General features: G+C 42.3%; 1 long non-coding RNA gene across 1 annotated transcript in view; it reads right to left on the reverse strand.

The window, feature by feature from the left end:
- Positions 1 to 361: 361 nt before the first annotated feature.
- Positions 362 to 22,072, reverse strand: part of LOC125451828 (uncharacterized) — a 165,175-nt gene continuing 143,464 nt past the window's right edge. Inside the window, exon 4 of the long non-coding RNA XR_007247399.2 lies at positions 362 to 445. This is a non-coding gene — a long non-coding RNA (uncharacterized LOC125451828). The remainder of the gene's footprint in view (positions 446 to 22,072) is intronic.

Consider the following 22,072-nt stretch of genomic DNA (forward strand, 5'->3'; position numbering starts at 1 on the left):
GTGTATAAAGTTACGATGAATAGTTAACAGCCTAGTCTAAAGGAGGCATTGCGCTTCTGTACGATATGGAATTTCAAACTGGTAAAGGGTAAGTTAATGACTGATCAGGATATTTTTCTTGCTTAAAAAAAAGCAATTGTGGAGGCAAAGCGCTGGGGTCGAATCTGTGGTGAGTTTGGAAGTGGGGAAGTATTTCATCAGGCAGAAAGGAAAGGAGATGCCTTCCTACCTCCAAAGGACTAGACATTCTTACTAGTCCTGCCACCCAAAAGTAGAAAGTTAATGGGATTAACACCCAGCAGCAGCCAGGGCTTACCATATGGGGACCGTGGCAAGCAAACCCAACGGCTCCCCGAGTGGTGTCCCATACGCAGCAGTAATAAGTACTGATTGAAGTTGTAAAAACAGAAATTTCTGGAAATTCCCATCTGGTCTCTGCTGGCATCTGTGGAGAGAAATCAGAATTAATATTTTGGGTCCAGTGATCCTTCTTGAGAACTGATGGTAATTTGGCAAAGGGATGGTTTTTATACAGAAGAAAGCATGAGGGTAAGGAGGGAGGAATAAATGATATCTGGCAATAGAGTACAAAGAGAGAGAAAAACAGTAGGACAGACAAAAGGAGTGCAGAAGGACAAGCCTAGGAGAATGAATAGGTGCTAATGGGGTCTATTAGTTGCTGACAATAGATACTGTGTGGTAATAGCCTGTGTTATATCAAGACCTGGTTTGTGGGGATGGAGGAAAGCATGAGGAAAGGTGCCCAAGCCCTAAAGTTGTTGGACTCGATATTATGTAAAGAAGGCTACAGGCGCAAAATGAGGTGTTCTTCCAACTTGCTCTGAGCTGGCCAGGGAACAAGGTGGTGTTCCACAGGCCGCTGGAATCTCAGCGTCTTTTTTGTTGACAGCACATCAATTTCTGTGAAGCAATCACCCAGTCTATGCTTCATCTCCCCACATGCTGCCAGACCTGCTGCAATTTCTTCCCAGCGATTTCTGTTTTTGTTTCAGATTTCCAGCATATGCAGCTCTTTTGCTTTTTTTTGTCTAGTGAACTTAATTGAGGGTACTGGCATCAGGGGGCTTGGGGTAAGGGTAGAAGTGGAACACTAAAAGCCATGCCATGCCCCTGCTGTCATCTCCCTCCCTAGCGAAGATTTCATCTTGCCAACATTTACCTGGACCGTGGTCTGTCCTCAATCTGGAGCTTCAGGTGGGTATAATCCTTGGTAGTGCAGCTGAGGACAGAAGAGATGCAATGAACAGACAGGATTCCCTCCCTCCAGGCTCCTTGATCAAAAGAAGGCTGACTGCTGGCCTGCATGGGTCAAGATGCCAGGGGTCATCCTGAGAAGCTGCATCATGTGAGTTTTGTTGGCTCCTGTAGCAGGTGGTTGAGACCCCGGTAGCTCTACAAGATTCAGCCTTTGGCCTCAGGCAAGAACTAGATGTGGCAAGGGGAGGAATGGAGGAGGTCGTGTGGATGAGTGAAGCAAATGGGTCAAATTACATCTACAAATGTCTTGTGATATTACCTTCTAACCTAACCTGCATTTGCATCTGTTTCACTTGGAGTCATAGGGTCATACAGCCTGGAAACAAACTGTTTATCCAACAGGTCCATGCCAGCCATGTTCCCAAACTAAACTAGTTCTACCTGCCTGCATTTGGCCCATATACCTCTAACCCTTTCCTGTTCATGTACTTATCCAAATGTGTTTTAAACCTTGTAATTGTACCCACATCCACCGCTTCCTCTGGAAAAATTCATTTCACACATGAACCATCCTCTGCATAAAAAAGTTGTCTCTCATGTCTTTTTTAAATCTCTCTTTTCACGTTAAAAATGTGCCCCCTTGACTTTAAATCCCACGTCATAGGGAAAAGACAAGTACTCTATCTACTGAGTCTACCTATGCCCCTCATAATTTTATGAATTTCTATAAGGCTGCCTCTCAACCTTCCACAATCCAGTTAAAAAAGTCCGTGCCCATCCAGCCATTCTTTATAACTCAAACCTTCCATACCCAGCAACATCCTGGTAAATCTCTTCTGAATACGCTCTAACTTAATTGTATCCTTCCTATAACTGGGCAACCAGAACTGGACACAGTATTCCAGAAGGCACCTCAAATAATGTGCTGTACAACCTCAACAAAGACTTCTCAATTCCTACATTCAAAGGACTGAGCAATGAAGGCAAGCGTGCCAAATGCCCTTTTAACTACAATTTCTCTGCAATTTTAATTTTTCTTTTGCTGTTTTCTTTCATGGGATGTGAGCATCACTGGCAAAAACAAAGTTTGTTCTATCCTATTTCACGGGACAGCTAAGAGTAAGACACATCATTGTCAATCTGGAGCTACTTGTAGGCCAGACCAGGTAAGGAGTGCAGACTTACTTCCCTAAAGGATAATGAAGCAGGCAGGTATTTTTGACAATGGTTTCAATGCTGAGACAGGTTTTTAGTTCCAGATCTATTATATGATTCCTTTGGCAGCCATGGTGGGATTGAACCCTTACATCATTGTGAAGTTGGGTCTCTGAATTCTTAATCTAATAACATTACCACTTTGCAATCACATTTCCATCTCTAGATCCAGTCATCTCTTTCCAGCTACATAATCTGTACACTTTCATTCCTCATTAGGATGTGTACAGGAGGTTGGTGAGGCATCTTCTGCAATACAGTGTATAGTTCTGGTCGCCCTGTGATAGGAAGAATATTATTAAAATGGAAAGGGTTGAGAAAAGATTTACGAGGATGTTGTCAGGACTGGACGGTATTGAGTTATAAGGAGGGGCTGAGTAGGCTGGAATGGATAGAGATAGAGGAAGCTGATGTGCTGAAAATTTTGTCAAAAATTAAGATTGACAAGTCGCCAGGCCAGGACCAGATTTGTCCTCGGCTGCTTTGGGAAGCGAGAAATGCAATTGCTTCGCCACTTGCGAGGATCTTTGCATCCTCGCTCTCCACTGGAGTCGTACCTGAGGACTGGAGAGAGGCAAATGTAACTCCTCTCTTCAAGAAAGGAAATAGAGAAATCCCCGGCAATTACAGATCAGTAAGTCTCACGTCTGTCGTCTGCAAGGTGTTAGAAAGGATTCTGAGGGATAGGATTTATGACCATCTGGAAGAGCATGGCTTGATTAAATGCAGTCAACACGGCTTTGTGAGGGGCAGGTCATGCCTCACAAACCTTATCGAGTACTTTGAGGATGTGACTAGAAAAGTTGATGAGGGTCGAGCTGTGGATGTGGTGTATATGGACTTCAGTAAGGCATTTGATAAGGTTCCCCATGGTAGGCTCATTCAGAAGGTCAGGAGGAATGGGATACAGGGGAACTTAGCTGCCTGGATACAGAATTGGCTGGCCAACAGAAGACAGCGAGTGGTAGTAGAAGGAAAATATTCTGCCTGGAAGTTAGTGGTGAGTGGGGTTCCACAGGGCTCTGTCCTTGGGCCTCTACTGTTTGTAATTTTTATTAATGACTTGGATGAGGGGATTGAAGGATGGGTCAGCAGGTTTGCAGACGACACAAAGGTTGGAGGTGTCTTTGACAGTGTAGAGGGCTGTTGTAGGCTGCAGCGGGACATTGACAGGATGCAGAGATGGGCTGAGAGGTGGCAGATGGAGTTCAACCTGGATAAATGCGAGGTGATGCATTTGGAAGGTCGAATTTGAAAGCTGAGTACAGGATTAAGGATAGAATTCTTGGCAGTGTGGAGGAACAGAGGGATCTTGGTGTGCAGATACATAGATCCCTTAAAATGACCACCCAAGTGGACAGGGTTGTTAAGAAAGCATATGGTGTTTTGGCTTTCATTAACAGGGGGATTGAGTTTAAGAGGCGTGAGATCTTGTTGCAGCTCTATAAAACTTTGGTTAGACCGCACTTGGAATACTGCGTCCAGTTCTGGTCACCCTATTATGGGAAAGATGTGGATGCTTTGGAGAGGGTTCAGAGGAGGTTTACCAGGATGCTGCCTGGACTGGAGGGTTTATCTTATGAAGAGAGGTTGACTGAGCTCGGACTTTTTTCATTGGAGAAAAGGAGGAGCAGAAGGGACCTAATTGAGGTATACAAGATAATGAGAGGCATAGATAGAGTTGATAGCCAGAGACTATTTCCCAGGGCAGAAATGGCTAGCACGAGGGGTCATAGTTTTAAGCTGGTTGGAGGAAAGTATAGAGGGGATGTCAGAGGCGGGTTCTTTACACAGAGTTGTGAGAGCATGGAATGTGTTGCCAGCAGCAGTTGTGGAAGCAAGGTCATTGGGGACATTTAAGAGACTGCTGGACATGCATATGGTCACAGAAATTTGAGGGTGCATACATGAGGATCAATGGTCGGCACAACATCGTGGGCTGAAGGGCCTGTTCTGTGCTGTACTGTTCTACGTTCTATGTTCTATGTTCTATGCTCTATGTTCTTTAACCTGAGCATAGGAGTTTGAGGGATGACCTTGCAGAGATTTATAAAATCATGAGGACATAGGTCAGGCGAATAGCAAGGGTCTTTTTCCCAGAGTGCGAGAGTTCAAAACCATGGGGTATATTTTTAAGATAAGAGGAAATATTTTTAAAAAAGGACACAAGAGGGAACATTTACACGGAACAGTTCATGTGTGAAATGAACTTCCAGAGGAAGGGGTGGATGCATGGACAATACAACATCTAAAACACATTTGGATAAGTATGTGAAAAGGAAAGGTTTGGACAGAAATGGGCCAAATGCAGGCAAGTGGGACTAGTTTAATATGGGAACACGGTTGGTGTGGACCAGTTGGACTAAAGGTTCTTTTCCTGTGCTGTATGAAACTATAACTCTTTACAACAGTGGATGCAGGAAATCTGAAAAAACAAACATAGAAATTGCTGCAGGAACCCTGAAGAGGGGTCACTGGACCTGAAACATTTACTCTATAATCATTCTACCTGCTGGGTTTCTTCAGCAATTTTGCTTCTGCCCCTTTAAAATAGCCTGGTTTTCATGAGACTTTCTGACCTCCCTTGAACCGTGGTTGAACTAGCTGCATTCATAATTGCCTTCTTTTATTTGTTAACCGAGTCGCTTCTCGATTATTTATATTTCACATCCACTCACTTCAAGCAGACATCACGAAGTATACATACTTTGTAGCAATGACTGCCTTTTTGTCGCAAATGCAAGCCCTTTCTGTTTCAGTTTTACTATAGCTCCAGAGTGACCTTTTCTTTTTCAGCCACAATCCTTCCATTTTCATTTGTTAACTCACTATTGAGGTCACCATGATAGTCCAAGTTTTCAACTGCACCCTTTGCCTGAGGTGTGATGACAGTCAGGATAAACCAGCACCAGTCATCTGCCCCTAATGAGAGAGCAGCCCTATGGTCCTCTGGGACAATGGCAACTTTACTTATTTACTAATTGGTCAACGTCAGATTTTCACATTTCTTGTGCATATTGACGTCAAAATACTAATTGTTTTAATGAAGTGATCAAATAAAAGTGCCATCTGTCTGTAAAACGTAAAGAAATTCATTGGGTTATACAACATACAAACAGGTCTTTCAGCCCGCCATGTCTATGCTGACCAACAAACTCCAAACTACAATAATCCCACTTATCTGCACACGGTCTGTAGCTGACTATGCCCTGGCATTTCAAGTGCTCATCAGATGCTTCTTAAATGTTGTGAGTGTACTCGCCTCCACCATCCTCTCTGGTAGCATTTTCCATATTTCTACCACCCTCTGAGTGAAAAAATTTATTAGACCCCCTCTAAACCACTTACTCTTTACCTTAATAGAATAGAATGCCCACAGTGTAGAAACACACCATTCAGCCCAATAAGTCCACACTGACCCTCTGAAGAGCACCCCACCCAGACCATCCCCCACTATGTATTTTCCATGCCTAATACATCTAACCCACACATCCCTGAATACCATGGCTAATTCACCTAAAGTGCATATCCTTGGACTGTAGGAGGAAACCAGAGCACCTGGCAGAAAGTCACACTGATACAGGGAGGATGTGCAAACTCCACACAGACGGTTGCCTGAGGCTCAATTCAAACCCAGGTCCCTGGTGCTGTGAGGCAGCAGTACTAACCACTGAGCCACTATGCCACCCTTATGCCCTCTGGTCTTAGACACACCTGCCATGAGGAAGAGATTCTCACGATCTACACTGTCTGTGCCTCACATAATTTTGTATACGTCAATCAGATCTCCCATAGACTCCTCTGTTACAAGGAAAATAAACCCAGCAAATCCAGTCTCTCCTCATAACAGAGACTTTTCATCTCAGGCAACGTTTGTATCCTGTCTAGTGCAATCACATTCTTCTGATAGTGTGGCAAGCAGAACTGCACAAAGTATTCCATCTGTGGCCTAACCAATGTTTCCTAAAGTTGTAACAGGACTTCCCTGCTCCATTATTTTCTGACCTGGCTAATGAAGGTAAACATCTAGTATGCCTTCCTCACCACATTGTCTACTTATACACCAACGTCACTTCGCCCCTCAGTACTCCATTGGGACCAACCATTCATTGTGTATGTCCTTCCGTTGTTGGGCCTTCCAAAATGCATCATTTCACAGTTATCAGAATTAAACTCCATCTGCTATTGCTCTTCCCAAATAACCAACTGATCAATATCAGACCATAGCCTGGGACCATCCTCTTAACTCTCAATAATGCTATAAATTTTCGTGTCATCTCCAAACTTACTGATTATACCATCTATATACACATTCAAGTCATTAATGTACATAACAAACAGCAAGGGTTCCAGTAATGATACTTGTGATTCATGCTGGTCACAGGCTTCCAATTACAAAAACATCCCTCCACCATTACCCTTTCCCTTCTATTTGGAAGCCAAATTTAGATCTGATTTTCTAATGGATCCCATGGGCTCTTACCGTTAATATCAGCCTTCCATGCGGGATCTTGTCAAAGGCCTTACTGAAGTCTGTATAAACCACATCAACTGCAATACTCTCATCAATATATTTAGCCACCTTTTCAAAAATCTCAACTAAATTTGTCAGGCAGGAACTCCCCTTAACAAATTTCTTCAACATTTTATTTGTTGTCAAGCCCAAAGAAAATAGTGACTCAGAGTTTGAAGTTATAATTAGGACAAGAACAGTGGAGGCTTACTGGTGGGTAAAGCTCTAAATCTTAGCTGAAAATATAATGTAGGAGTAGATATGTCAGTGTGTGGGATCGGCTCGAAGGAACTCAGCAGCACAAAGGGGTGGAAGGTGACATCATGTAAGGGTTGGTAATGTGAAAGAACAGATACAATGAGCAGATTAAAGGGAGGAGCAGAGTTAAAGAGAGGAACCCCAGTAGTTATGTTAACTGAAAGCTATTCATTGCCACAGGCTTCTGTTCATCATTATATGATTTGCATTTCAAAGCAAATTAAAGCTTTCTCATTAACAATCCACGATCACCTGAACTCTGTGGCAGCATGATGGCAGGTTGACTTTTATGAAAAATCAGGAAAAATGTTTCAGGGATTTTCATGCAGGTTTTCTCTCTGTGAAGTCCAGAGGGGTATCTCATACAATTCCCAGCTGCCCATGTCATTATGTCCCCACCACACCCAGCAAGTGATAGGGTTAGTCACCTTAATTCTACAGTTTGCAATCTCCTTCCAAGGTTCCACAGCATGAGCAAGGTCAAGGAAATGCTGACTTCACATCTTGGTCTGTAGAGTGTCCACACCATTTAAAAAGATTTATTGAATGTGGGATCATTGGCTGGGTCAGCATTTATTACCCTTCCTTCATTGCCTTTGAGAAGATGGTGGTGAGCTGTCTTCTCGAACTGCTGCAGTCCATGTGCTAAGGTGCACCATTAAAATTAAGGTCACCCTTTCAGGAGAGAGGTGAGCAGAGTTTGTTTCTCTCCAAGGGTTGTGTTGCATTGGAACATCCTGCTTCCGTATCAGGTGATTGAGGCAACTCACTGAATATTTTTTAAAAATCCACTCCTAAGTGGATTAATTCTTGTTTGGCAGTGTTATAGGGGGTAGCTGGGGATGTGAAATTTGAAACACAAACAGATTAACCATGATCTTATTGTCGAGCAGACTCAAGGGACCGAATGGTCTACTTACGCTCTTATTTTGTACGTGTGTATAAGACCATAAGACCATAAGACATAGAAGTAGAAGTAAGGCCATTTGGCCCATCAAGTCCACTCCGCCATTTAAATCATGGCTGATGGGCATTTCAACACCACTTCCCTGCACTCTCCGCGTAGCCCTTGATTCCTTCTAAGATCAAGAATTTGTCAATCTCTGCCTTGAAGGCACCCAACATCCCGGCCTCCACTGCACTCCATGGCAATGAATTCCACAAGCCCACCACTCTCTGGCTGAAGAAATGTCATCTCATTTCAGTTTTAAATTTACCCCTTCTAATTTTAAGGCTGTGCCCATGGGTCCTAGTCTCCCCGCCTAACAGAAACAATTTCCTCGTGTCCACCCCTTCTAAACCATACATTATCTTGCAAGTTTCGATTAGATCTCCCCTCAACCTTCTCAACTCTAATGAGTGCAATCCCAGGATCCTTAGCTGTTCATCATACGTTAAACCTACCATTCCAGGGATCATCCGTGTGAATCTCCGCTGGACACACTCCAGGGCTAGTATGTCCTTCCTGAGGTGTGGGGCCCAAAATTGGACACGGTATTCTAAAGGGGGCCTAACTAGAGCTTTATAAAGCCTCAGAAGCACATCGCTGCTTTTATATTCCAACCCCCATGAGATAAACGACAACATTACATTCGCTTTCTTAATCACAGACTCTAGCTGCAGGTTAACCTTTAGAGAATCCTAGACCAACACTCCCAGATCCCTTTGTACTTCTGCTTTACAAATTTTCTCACCAATTACAAAATAGTCCATGCCTGTATTCTTTTTTCCAAAGTGCAAAACCTCACATTTACTCACATTGAATTTCATCAGCCATTTTCTGGACGACTCTCCTAAACTGTCTAAATCTTTCTACAGCTTCCCCACCTCCTCAGTACTATCTGCCTGTCCACCTATCTTTGTACCATCGGCAAACTTTGCCAGAATGACTCCGGTCCCTTCATCCAGATCATTAATATATAAGGTGAACAGCTGCGGCCCCAACCCTGAACCCTGCAGGATACCACTCGTCACCGGTTGCCATTCTGAAAAAGAGCCTTTTATCCCAACTCTCTGCCTTCTGACACACAGCCAATCCTCAATCCAAGCCAGTAGCTCACCTCGAACACCATGGGCCCTCACCTTGCTCAGCAGCCTCCCGTGAGGCACCGTATCAAAGGCCTTTTGGAAGTCTAGATAGATAACATCTACTGGGTTTCCCTGGTCTAACATACTTGTTACCTCTTCAAAGAATTCTAACAGGTTTGCCAGGCACGACCTCCCCTTACTAAAACCATGCTGACTTGTTCTAATCTGACCCTGCACTTCCAGGAATTCAGAAATTTCATTCTTGACAATGGATTCAAGAATTTTACCAACTACTGAGGCTAGGCTAATCGGCCTATAATTTTCCATCTTTTGCCTTGATCTTTTCTTAAACAAGGGGATTACAACAGCAATTTTCCAATCATCTGGGACTTTCCCTGACTCCAGTGACTTCTGAAAGATCACAACCAAAGCCTCTGCAATTTCCTCAGCCACCTCCCTCAGAACTCTAGGATGTGGCCCATCGGGGCCAGGAGATTTATCAATTTTTAGACCTTTTAGCTTTTCTAGCACCTTCTCTTTTGTAATGCCTACCATACTCAACTCTGCCCCCTGGCTGTCCCTAATTGTTAGCATACTACTCATGTCTTCCACTGTGAAGACTGACACAAAGTACTTATTAAGTTCTTTAGCTATTTCCTTATCTCCCATCACTAGCCGTCCAGCATCAATTTGGAGCGGCCCAATATCTACTTTTGCCTCTCGTTTGTTTCTTATGTATTGCAAGAAGCTTTTACTATCATTTCTAATATTACTAGCTGGCCTACCTTCATATTTGATCCTCTCCTTCCTTATTGCTCTCTTTGTTATCCTCTGTTTGTTTTTGTAGACTTCCCAATCTTCTGATTTCTCAGCGCTCTTGTCCACTTTATAACTACTGGATGCCTTTAAGTAGCAGCTGTCCTGAAGCCTCTCATACCATTCACAACTGGTGAGCTGACTATTGGGAATGAATTTCATGATGGAAGTTTCATGCTTAATATATTTTTAGGCATGGACACAAAAACATTTCCTGCACACACATTTAATTAACCCATGTATCTCTGAATTGAATGAATAACATTGTATCTGGAGTCTATCAATATTTCTGGTGAAGTTTCCAAAATTCTTCTACCTTGATAGGTCTCAACACTTTGAATATGTCCAAGTATTGTTCTTGTTTTAAAATTCTGAACTAGATGTAGGAAAATCTGGGTAGCTTAGCATTTATTGCCCAATCACAAAGAAGATGTTGAGAACACTTCTTGAACTATTGCAATGTGGTTTGGGTGTAGTTGCACAAAACAATGCTGTTACAAGCACAATGTGCTTCCACAATTTTTTCTGCCAGTTTTGATTTCTGCTGGCACTTAGGATATCTTTTTGAACCATTTTGCTAACTGTTCATTTCATTTTTGCTTCCAGCAGCACAACTGCTATGAACAGTTTTCCTAATATGAAAGATCATGGAGAGAAGTCAGGCAAGTCAGACTGCCTACCCCCTAAAACTGGAGCACCACAACTTGTCAGACCTAACCTTCTTAGGTAATTACTGCAGTTGGAAGAATCTGCTCTCAGAGGAGTTGAGAAAACAAACTTAGTTACATCACTAGAGTGCACAGGTATCTCATGGGCCATATCGTCAATTGATTCTTCAGTATGGTTCCAGTTGGAATATTACAAAGGAGGCATACCAGGATAACAAACAGTCAGAAATGTTCTATTAGCTTCACCAATCAATATGGTACTAATTGTATAGTTTGGTATTGTTTAATTTATTTGCTGGCAGTGTTGGGGAAGTGATTTTACTGATTCTGGATCAGCAGAGACCCAGGTGCAGAGCAAGACAACCTTCAGCCTCCATGAAACATTAAATTGGCATCCAAGCTACCTATGCTTTCCTTTACATTTTCTTCAAAGTTGAGGAACTGGAGTGGCATGGATTAGCAGAAATAGAAAATACGGCAGTTCAAAAAGACACATCTGAGTCAATTTTATGCCTCTCACTGATGCTTTCGATAGTAGAGGGAACGCTCACGGACAATGAAGTAAATGAGCAGCCTGCTGCCTTCTTACTCTGCCTCACAAATAACAGACTGTAAGTGAGTTGCCTGTGGCAAGGCTGCCTCAAGGCATATTGAGGTCCTCAAATCATCAATTATAGGCAATTTACATACTTCATTTTACCTCTGCTGCCATAGCACATTGCACAAGGTTTAGGATTGGTGGTGATTGGAGGAGGACTGGGGAATAGGCAGTGGTCAGCCCATTCTTCCATTATCTTGGCTAAAAGAAGAGAGCAAGGAGGGTAGGACCTCCTTTGTGGTCGATGGGTTTTGGCAAAATTCCCCTGTACACATATTAGGGAACCTCTCTCCCTCATGATGCTTCCTTAATGTGTGCCTCCCCGAGGATCTAAAACCTGAACTATCCTCACCACACCCTCACCCCACTTCACCAGGGTTTCTAACCATATATGTTCTTCCTTTCTGGGACATATACAAAGATTGCTAAATATTCAAGAGTTAAAAGGATTGGAAATCAATACAATAATTATCACTATAGAAGGTACAAGGTTTGGGGTTTTGGGAAGCCTAACAAGGGAAAGATGGACAAAATGAATGTTGGGTCCCTTGGGAGTACTGAGGAATAAAGAGACCTTGCTGTACAAGCCCATGGGCCCCTGAAGGTGTCCGCTGATGCAGACTGGGTGGGGCTAAATAGATATAGCCCCTGAACTTGATGGGATACATCCTAGGATATTAAAGAAAGTAGCTGCAGTGATAGTGCATGCATAGTAGCATGGATGGATCTTCCAGGAATCCTTAGATTCTAGAAACATCACATGTAAGACCTTTATTTAAAAAGAGAAGGAGACAAAAAAAGCAGGTAACCATAGGCTTGTGAACTTAGTTCAATTATTGGAAAAATGTGAATGTTGAGTATAAAGAATTTAAAAGCACAGTATGTTAGAAATACAGATGAATAAGCAGAGAAAACGTGGCTTAGTGAAGGTGGAATCATGTTTGACAAATTTACTAGAATTCTTTGAGGAGGCAACAAGCAGGATACATAAAGGGAAAAAGTGGGTATAATATATTCAGGTTTTCAAAAGGTGTTAGGCAAGGTACCAATTAGGTTACTTAAGAAGATAAGGGCCCCTGGTCATGGAGGTGACATATTTGCATTGATAGAGGATTAGCTAACTAATAGAAGACACCGAGATGGGAAAAGGAGGCATTTTCAGGATGTCAACTGTAACTAGTGGTACGCCACAGGGATCAGTGCTAGAGTCACAGTTGGTTACAATATGTATTAATGAGCTGGATGAGAAAAGTGAATGTACTATAACCATGTTTGCAGATGAACACAAAAATAGGTGGAAAGAAAAGTGGAGAAGACAGAAATAGTCTGAAGAGAGATATGGACAAGTTAAGCAAGATGGCAACAACTTGGCTGATGGAATATAATGAGGGGAAATATGGGTTTATGCATTTTGACAGGAAGAATAAAAGCTGAATATTGTGTTAATGGGAAAAGTCTGCAGAAAGCTGCAGAACGGGGATTTGGAAGTGTTTACCCATAAATACAAACAGCCAGGCATTCAAGTTCAGTGGATATTAAGGAAAGTAAATGAAATGTTGGCTTGGATTTCAAAGGGAAGGTTTTGTTAACAGTATACAGGGTATAAGTCAGCCTCAGGATGAATTCTGGCCCTGTTATCCAAAGAAGGTTCACCAGCTGATACTATCTGTGCAGGGACTGTCTTGAACAGAATTGTGCAGAACTGAAGATGCTCTTCAGCCCATTGAGCCTGAACCACCACAAATACCCTACTGCCACTTCCCACACAACAAGGACCATAATCTGGAATGTAAAACATGTTAAGAGCTCATCCAAGTAATTTTTAAAGGTTGTGAGGTTTCCTTCCACAACCATCACTCAGGCAGTGCAGTCCAGACTCCCATCACACTCTGGGTGAGAAAATTTCTCCTAAATTCTCCTCTAAATCCCCTTCCGTTCACTTTAAAAGTGTGCACCCTTGTACTTGACCCTGTGACTTGGGGTCAGCTGCTTTTTAATCCACCCTTCCATGCCCCCCATAATTTTATACACCTCCATCAGGTCATCCTTCAGCCTTCTCTGCTCCATAGAAATAACCTCAAGCTTATCCAGTCTCGCTTCGTCGCAGCAGTGTTCAATCCAAGGCAATATCATGATGAATCTCCTCTGCACTCACTCCAATGCAACCATGTCCTTGCTAGAGTATTGAGACCTGGACTGTACACAGTACTCCATCTGTAGACTAACCAAAGTCTGAGTAGCTCCAGCATAACTTACCAGCTCTTATAATCTATGCCGCGACTGTTAAATGCAAATCTGCTATTCGCCTGTTAAATTATTAACCTGTCCCACATCCTTCAGAAATATATTGAACTCGCAGCACAAGATCCTTCTGTTCCTCTGAGCTTCCTAGCGTCCTGACATTCATTGAGTACTCCCTTGTCTAGTGCATTCTTCCAAAGTGCATCACCTCACATTTAGCAGGGTTAAATTCCATCTGCCACAGATCTGCCCATCTAACAAGCCAGTCTATGTCCTCCTGCAACCTAACACCTTCCTCCCTATTGTCACCCACCTGGACAATCTTGGTATCATCACCAAACTTATCATTCACCCCCCCCTACATTCTCACCTACAAAACCTTCTGCGAATATCACAGACAACAAGGGAAGTCGCACTAATTCTTGCAGTTCTACCACCACGCAATGGGGTTGAATCAAACAAATCGGTTGATGTGGTGTGTATGGATTTCAGCAAGGCGTTTGATAAAGTTCCCCACAGTAGGCTATTGTACAAAATGCGGAGGAATGGAATTGTGGGAGATATAGCAGTTTGGATCGGAAATTGGTTTGCTGAAAGAAGACAGAGGGTGGTGGTTGATGGGAAATGTTCATCCTGGACTCCATTTACTAGTGGTGCACCACACGGGTCTGTGTTGGGTCCACTGCTGTTTGTCATTTTTATATATGACCTGGATGAGGGTGTAAAAGGATGGGTTAGTAAATTTGCAGACGACACTAAGGTCGGCGGAATTGTGGATAGTGACAAAGGATGCTGTAGGTTGCAGAGAGACATAGATAAGCTACAGAGCTGGGCTGAGAGGTGGCAAATGGAGTTTAATGCAGACAAATGTGAGGTGATGCACTTTGGTGGGAGTAACCGGAAGGCAAAGTACTGGGCTAATGGTAAGATTCTTGGTGTAGTTTAGATGGGCTTCAGATCAGTATGACAGGTCGGCACAACATCGAGGGCCGAAGGGCCTGTACTGTGCTGTAACATTCTATGTTTTACGTTCTAAACAGCCATCAGCCTCTACCAGTACCCTCTGTCTCCTGTCACAAAACCAATTTTGGAATCAACTTGTCAAGTTATCCTGGATCCAATGAATTTTTACCTTTATTAGTTTCCCATGTGGGAAGGTTGAGTATATTAGGCCTGTAATTGTTGGAATGAAGAAGAATGAGAGTTAGACTTATTGAAACATTAGCTTTTTAGAGAACTTGGCAGGATAGATACAGATTCAACCTCTCAAGCTTGCACTGCTGTTCATTATGAGCAGGGCCATTCATCAAGCTAAATACTTTAATCCTTCTTCCACCCCCCCCCCACCCCACCATATCACTTCATCCTCTTAGCCACAAAGGTACACCAAATTACTAAAGAATTGTGAATTCTGGAAATCAGAACCAAAAATCGAAATTTCTAGAAAAACTCAATAAGTCTGACAACATCTATGGAAAGAAATGAGAGGTAACATTTTGGATCCAGTGACCCTTCTTCAGAACTGATTGTAGCTGGGAAAATGTTGATATATTTGCTGAAAGGGGATAGTGGGAAAGGGGAAAAGAGTAAACAATAGGTGGAGATGGAGCCCAGAGAGAGAGAAACAGTTGGGCAGACAAAAGAATGTGTGAAGGTCAGCCTGGGAGATTGATTAGCTGCCAGTTGTGACAATTAGTAGCTGGTAATGAATTTGTGTGTGGTAACATGTGATGACAAGGTCTGGTAGTGTGGGGAGCAGGACATTTTCTGAAGAAGGGTCTAGGCCCAAAATGTCAGCCTTCCTGCTCCTCTGATGCTGCTTGGCCTGTTGTGCTCATCCAGCTCTACACCTTGTTATCTCGGATTCTCCAGCATCTGCAGTTCCTACTATCTCTGGTGTGTGGGGTTTGGGATAAGGACATAGAAAAAGTTGCTCAGATCCTATTGTTGAAATGAATTTGAATCCTGCGTGCCCCACAAGTGGAAAATGAGCTGCTGTTTTTCCATCTTGCACATAGCTTTGCTGGAGCACTGCGGCAAGTCTGAGACAGAAATGCTGGCCAGGCACCAGGGTGTGTTGAAGTGGCAGGCAACTGGAAGCTCAGAATTAGTTTTTGGACAGAATTGTAGAATCCCTACAGTGTGGAAGCAGGCCATTTGGCCCATTTATTCCACACCAACCCTCCAAAAAGCATCTGACCCAGACACAGCCCTGTAACCTATTCCTGTAACCCTACATTTCCCATGGCTAATCCACCTAGCCTGCACAATATGGGGCAATTTAGCATGCCTAATCCACCTTTGGTCTGTGGGAGGAAACTGGAGCACCTGAAGGAAACTCATACAGATGGAGGGAAAACGTGCAAACTCCATTCAGATGATTGCCTGAGGGTGGAATTGAACCTGGGTCCATGGCACTGTGAGGCAGTAGTGCTAACCACTGAGTCATTGTGCTGCCCCCTTATCTTCTGCAAAGTGGTTGCCAAGCCTGTCCTTCATCTGTCTAATGTAGCGTAAACCACATTGTGAGCAGCAAATATAGTAGATTAGATTGAGTGGAGTGCAGTTAAGTTACTGCTTCACCAGGAAGGTGTGTTTGGGGTCTTAGCTAGCAAGAAGGGAAGAAGTAAATGGTATATCTCTTTGAAAACGCAGTGTTTGCCCTCAACCACCTTCAAATGTAGTGAATTCCACAGACTTACCACTGTCTCAGTGAAGACATTTCTTCTCACCTCAAGACTGAAAGGTTTGCCCTTTATCTTTCAACTATGACCCATGGTCTGGACTCCACCATCATTGGAAACACCCTTCCTGCATCTAACCTGTCTAGTCCTCCTGGAATTTTATTGGTTTTTATGAAATCCCCAACCACCCCTCATCCTTTAAACTCCAATGAATACAATCCTAATCAACTCAAATTTTCCTCAAACATCAGTCCTGTCATCCTAGGAATCAATCTGATAAATCTTCCCTGCACTCCGTCTATTGTAAGAACACCCTTCTTCAGATAAAAGGACAAAAATTGCACATGATATTCCAGGTGTGGGCTTACCAATGCTCTGAATAATTGCAGCAAGTTATCCTAGTTCCTGTACTCAAATCGTCTCACAATGCAGGTCAAAGTACAGTTTACCTTCTTTACTGCCTCCTGCATCTGCACACTTACTTTCAGTGACTGGCGCATGATGACACCCAGGTCTCATTGAACATTTCCCGCTTTCAATTTACAACCATACAAATAATAATCTGCCTGACTACTTTTGCTACCAAAGTGGATAATATCACATTTATCCACATTATACTGCATCTACCACGCATTCACCCACTCACTCAGTCAATCCAAATCACACAGAAACATTTCTGCATCATCCTCACAGCTCAGCCTCCCACCCAGCTTGTGTCATCTGCAAATTTTGAGATATTACATTGAGTTCCCTGACCTAAATCATGAACACGTGCTGTGACTAGCTGGGGTCCTATGGCCTATCCCTGCATTACCACACTAGTTACTGCCTGCCACTCCGAAAAAGATTCACTTATTCTCAGAGATAATTGGAACTGCGGATTCTGGAGAATCCAAGATAACAAAGTGTGGAGCTGGATGAACACAGCAGGCCAAGTAGCATCTCAGGAGCACAAAAGCTGACGTTTCGGGCCTAGACCCTTCATCAGAAAAGGGGGATGGGGGGAAGATTCTGAGATAAATAGGGAGCGAGGGGGAGGCGGACTGAAGATGGATAGGGAGAAGATAGGTGCAGAGGAGAGTATGGGTGGGGAGGTAGGGAGGGGATAGGTCAGTCCGGGGAGGACGGACAGGTCAAGGGGGCGGGATGAGGTTAGTAGGTAGGAAATGGAGGTGCGGCTTGAGGTGGGAGGAGGGGATAGGTGAGAGGAAGGACAGGTTAGGCAGGCGGCCCCTCCCATTCCTCAGACGACATGTCCATCCTGGGCCTCCTGCAGTGCCATAATGATGTCACCTGTAGGTTGCAGGAACAGGAACTGTTTCTGACTGTAGGGGACTGATACCAGTTTTCACCAATCAGCTTCTCCTTATTTACAGATAGAAACTTTTACAGTCCATTCTTACATTCCTGCAAGCTTAGTCTCATACTCTATTTTCCCATCCTTAATCAAACTCTTGTTCCTCCTTTGCTGAATTCTAAACTGTTCCCAATCCTCAGGACTATTGTTTGTTCTTGTTATCTCTAACTTGTCTTGTAAACTATGGCTTGTCCACTCTTCTCTGCACATTTGCTCTAGAAAGGAAGAAATAAGTTTTGTACTTCATTCATTCATTCTTGAATATTTACCATTGTATCTCTCCCATCATTCCTTTCAGTAATATTTCCCAAGCCATCAGATCCAATTTATACTTCATATCATCGTAGTTTCCCTTAAAAGATTCAGGGCCCTAGTCTCAGAATCAACTACCTTCCTCTCTATTTGATAGAGAACTCTACTAAATTATCGTTGCTCATCCCGAAGATGTCTCTCACAACTACATTCCCAATTACTCCTTTCCTTTTGATTGTTCTCCTTTGTGGGACAGTCTAGGACCAGAGGGCTCAATCTGAGAATAAAGGATCACACATTTAACAGATGCAGAGAAGTTTCTCCTCTGAGGGTTGTGAATCTGTGGAATTCTTTACCACAGAAGGCAGTTGAGGCTGGGTCATTAAGTATAATCAAGGCGGAGAGAGATTTTTAATCAGGAAAAAAAATCAAGGGTTATGGGTTAAAGACATGAAAATGGAGTTGAAGATTATCAGATCAGCCGTAATCTCATTCACTGGTGAATCAGACTCGATGAGCTGAGTGGCTTCTGTTCTTGTGTCTTATGGCCTAATGGAGTCCTTGTCGTCACCGCTATAACCACAACAGTGTTCTGGTGATGCTGGAACTACTCTACTGCTAGCCATTCAGATTTTGGGACTCCTTGTGCCTGTGATATGGAGGCCTCACTTTGACCTTGTAAAGCACAGCCTCGGTATATTAGTTTTACTTTTTTTTAAATTGGTGTGTTTCCAATTGGGGGCTGTGGGAGGGGAAGGAATGCATCCTGTCATAAAATTCAGCCCATTGTCAAATTATACAATTACTGTGATTAGAAAAATTACAAAGACAAGAGTGTTACATAAGAAATGTTTCATTCCAAATTAGTAACTTAATATTTAAATTATAACCACATTTGTTTCCTAGATAAGTTTCCAATTATTTCTCCTGTTGTGATGCTTTATTGCTTCCTGAAGCTGTGAGGGAGGCCTTGTGGAGGCAGAGGATAAGCTCAATTGTGAAAATAATTTAAACAGAATTTTTCTTTTCACTACCTTGCTTACTTAGCCACAAATGTTTTCCATTACCAGAGCCAGTGAAGGGACTCTCAACAGAGGTGAGAATTTATGTCTGAGAGTAATCTGAAATACCAAACCTGAATTATTTTCAAATAAAAGGATGGGAAAACATTATAAACCAACAAATCCCCAACAGGACCTCCTTCTTCTTTCACATGACTAGTGCTGGGTAATTCAGTGAAAGCTTCGGTGCCCCCTGAAGACTGGGAATATTTATTTGATTTGCTTGGTTGTGTTGCGGTTGCCCTGGAAGTTTGATAAGTCCCTGTGTGTGAATTTAGCTTTGATTGCACCGTCTGCAATAAAAGCAAGATTAAAGATAGAAGAATCAGATCATGTTCAGCACTCAAGCTATGCTTTCGAAGTCTAAGTGTCAATCTGTTCAGAGGTATTATTACATACTTCTGGAGCAGGTAGGACTTGAACTGAGGCATCCTGGATTGAGATAGTGACATTACCACTGCACCACTTGAGACACTCACATGAACATATATGTTGTCAATTGAGAGCACTGCAAGAGATTTGGATATTACCTAAATCAAACACATTTTGTTTTCCTGAAAATAGCTTATTGAGGAAAGGTGTTCAGACAGATTCAGGGTCCAGTCATGTCTTATTAACAAATTGGTTCATCAGAGGACTGCAATTGACAAGTCTGACAGAGAGATGGATGATAAGCAAAGCCAACTTTATCAACATCACCAGGAAATGTACTATTATCAAGGATCAAGAAGTATATGTTTTTTGTGGTCTAAGCCTTTGTAAAAGATGTAAAGAGCATAACTGCTAGGGAACACTAATCTTTTTCAATAATTTTCAGCACAGAGGCTTATCTTTTTGAGCTGCTTCTTTTCTATCTTTGTGAACTGCTGGTATGTAATAACATAACTGCAGATTAAGGGAATGTCTATTACCACTTTGCTAATATTGGGAATGTGTCTGTTGATGACACTGGAGACACTGTGACTTTTACCTGAGCAATTAACATTCTAGATTCTGTTCTTACTCTGGATACACAACTGCAGAGAATAAATGTGGGATATAATCAAGCTTCTTTATGGAGTACATATTTAAATATGCAACTATAGCAAATCCAGTCATACGACTGTTAATTAGCCCTCTAATGTTGATAAAGGTCCACCCTTCGATGATCAAGCAGCAGGATGAGACTTTTTCACGACTTCACTCATTGACCAGATCACCTTTGCCCTGATGTCCATGCCAACTCACTCAAGCTCCTGATGTTAATAATGTGAAATATGTCATTCAAGTTGATGTTCATACCTTCAAGTTGTCAGACAATGATGGCTCATAAATCTTTCTGATTCCCTCTCAAGTGGGGTCATTGCAAACAGTTGCATTTGCCTTTGCCCTACCAATCTTATGGCTTTCTCCTAATCTTGGCCATTTTTTGCAAGGTTCAGAAGAGTTCAACCGACAACTAGAGAGAAAAAAAACAGTACTTATTATCCAGAGATAATGGGAACTGCAGATGCTGGAGAATCCAAAATAACAAAATGTGAAGCTGAATGAACACAGCAGGCCAAGCAGCATCTCAGGAGCACAAAAGCTTACATTTCGGGCCTAGACTCTTCATCAGAGAGTACTTATTATCCAAGTTATTCTTAAAGGTAAATTGTTCTTATCAGGCTAAGTTGGCAACTAAAGCAATTTCTTGAAGTTCAAAGCAGAAAAAAACACACTTTTTTAACCATTGTCCAGCTAGGTAGTTATTAACATACTGACTATGTATGTTTTTTCAGTCGTAATTGCTTTCCTCTGTCCTACCACCCTTTGGTCTTTAATCCATATGCTTTCAAATTCATTCATAGGATGTTGGTGTTGCTGTCTAGGCATTCATTTTTGCCCATTAGTAACCTTCCAGAGTGCAGTTAAGAGTCAACTACAATGCTGGAGTCACACGTTGGCTGGACCAGGTAAGGACAGTGCTTTCCTTCCTTAAAGGGCAGTAGTGAACTGGATAGTACTTCTTTCAACAATCAGCAATGGTTTCATAGCTATTGTTAGACTCGTAATTCCAAACTTTCATTCAAATTCCACCATCTGCTGTAGTGGGATTTGAACCTTGGTACCCAGAACATTATCTGGTTCTTTAGATTAATAGTCTAGCATCCCCTCCACTTACATGGGATTGTCAAGAACCATCCATGGTTGAGAAGAAGAACAGAAACCACTACAAAACACTGATAAAAATTATCATACAAAGTACCAAGATTACAATATAACAGGGCCAAATACTACTAAGGCTAAAAAAAGGTTTAAAATTTACATAAAAAGAAGAAATTGGCTGATCTTAGGTCCTACATCCTTTAATTGAATATTTTACTGATTATCATGACAGTTATTCCAATGGAATCAAAGTATTTGGGTTAAATTTTACTAACCAAACCAACCTTTGGGATATTTTGATGCCTTTGCAATTCATACTTCAGTATTAACAAATATACCCCAATGAGTAGTTTCACTATGACCAGGCTACTGGAGAAAATTTGAAGTCCATAGCTCTCTAAAAATGGCATTACAAGTGGTTAAGGTGGTAAAGAAGGTATATGGCAGACTTGGCTTCATTGTTCAGCCACGATGTAGAGATGCTGGTGTTGGATTAGGGTGGTGTGATTTTTGACCTTCATAGTTCAGGGCATTCAGTATAAAAGTTGGCAAGCCACGTTACAACTATATATAACTATAAGTAGACCACAGTACTGTTGTACTCTGTGCACTTTTGGTCACCTTGCTGTAGGAAGGAAATGGAGACTTTGGTAGGTGTGCAAAAGAGTTTTACCAAGATTTTGTTGGATTGGAGTATGTTAGCTATAGGGAGAGGTTGGACAAATTTGGATTTTTGTCTTGCTAGCGCATTGGGGGCTGAGGGACAACCTGATATAAGTATATAAAAGTATGAAAGGCGTGGAAAAAGGGCACTGGTTTATGGTGAGAGGGGAATGTTTAAAGGAGATGTGAGAAGCAAGTTTTTCCACGGAGATGGGTGTCTGGAATGTGCTGCCGGAGAAGGAGAAAGAAGAAGATAAGGTAGTAATATTTAAGAGGCATTTACACAGACACATAACTGACAGGGAATAAAAGGATATAGACCAGCTGTCTGTCAAGATGTGTTATGATAATTTTATTACTCCCATATAGCATC

Source organism: Stegostoma tigrinum, chromosome 5 (assembly GCF_030684315.1).
Source record: "Stegostoma tigrinum isolate sSteTig4 chromosome 5, sSteTig4.hap1, whole genome shotgun sequence".
Taxonomy (NCBI): Eukaryota; Metazoa; Chordata; class Chondrichthyes; order Orectolobiformes; family Stegostomatidae; genus Stegostoma; species Stegostoma tigrinum.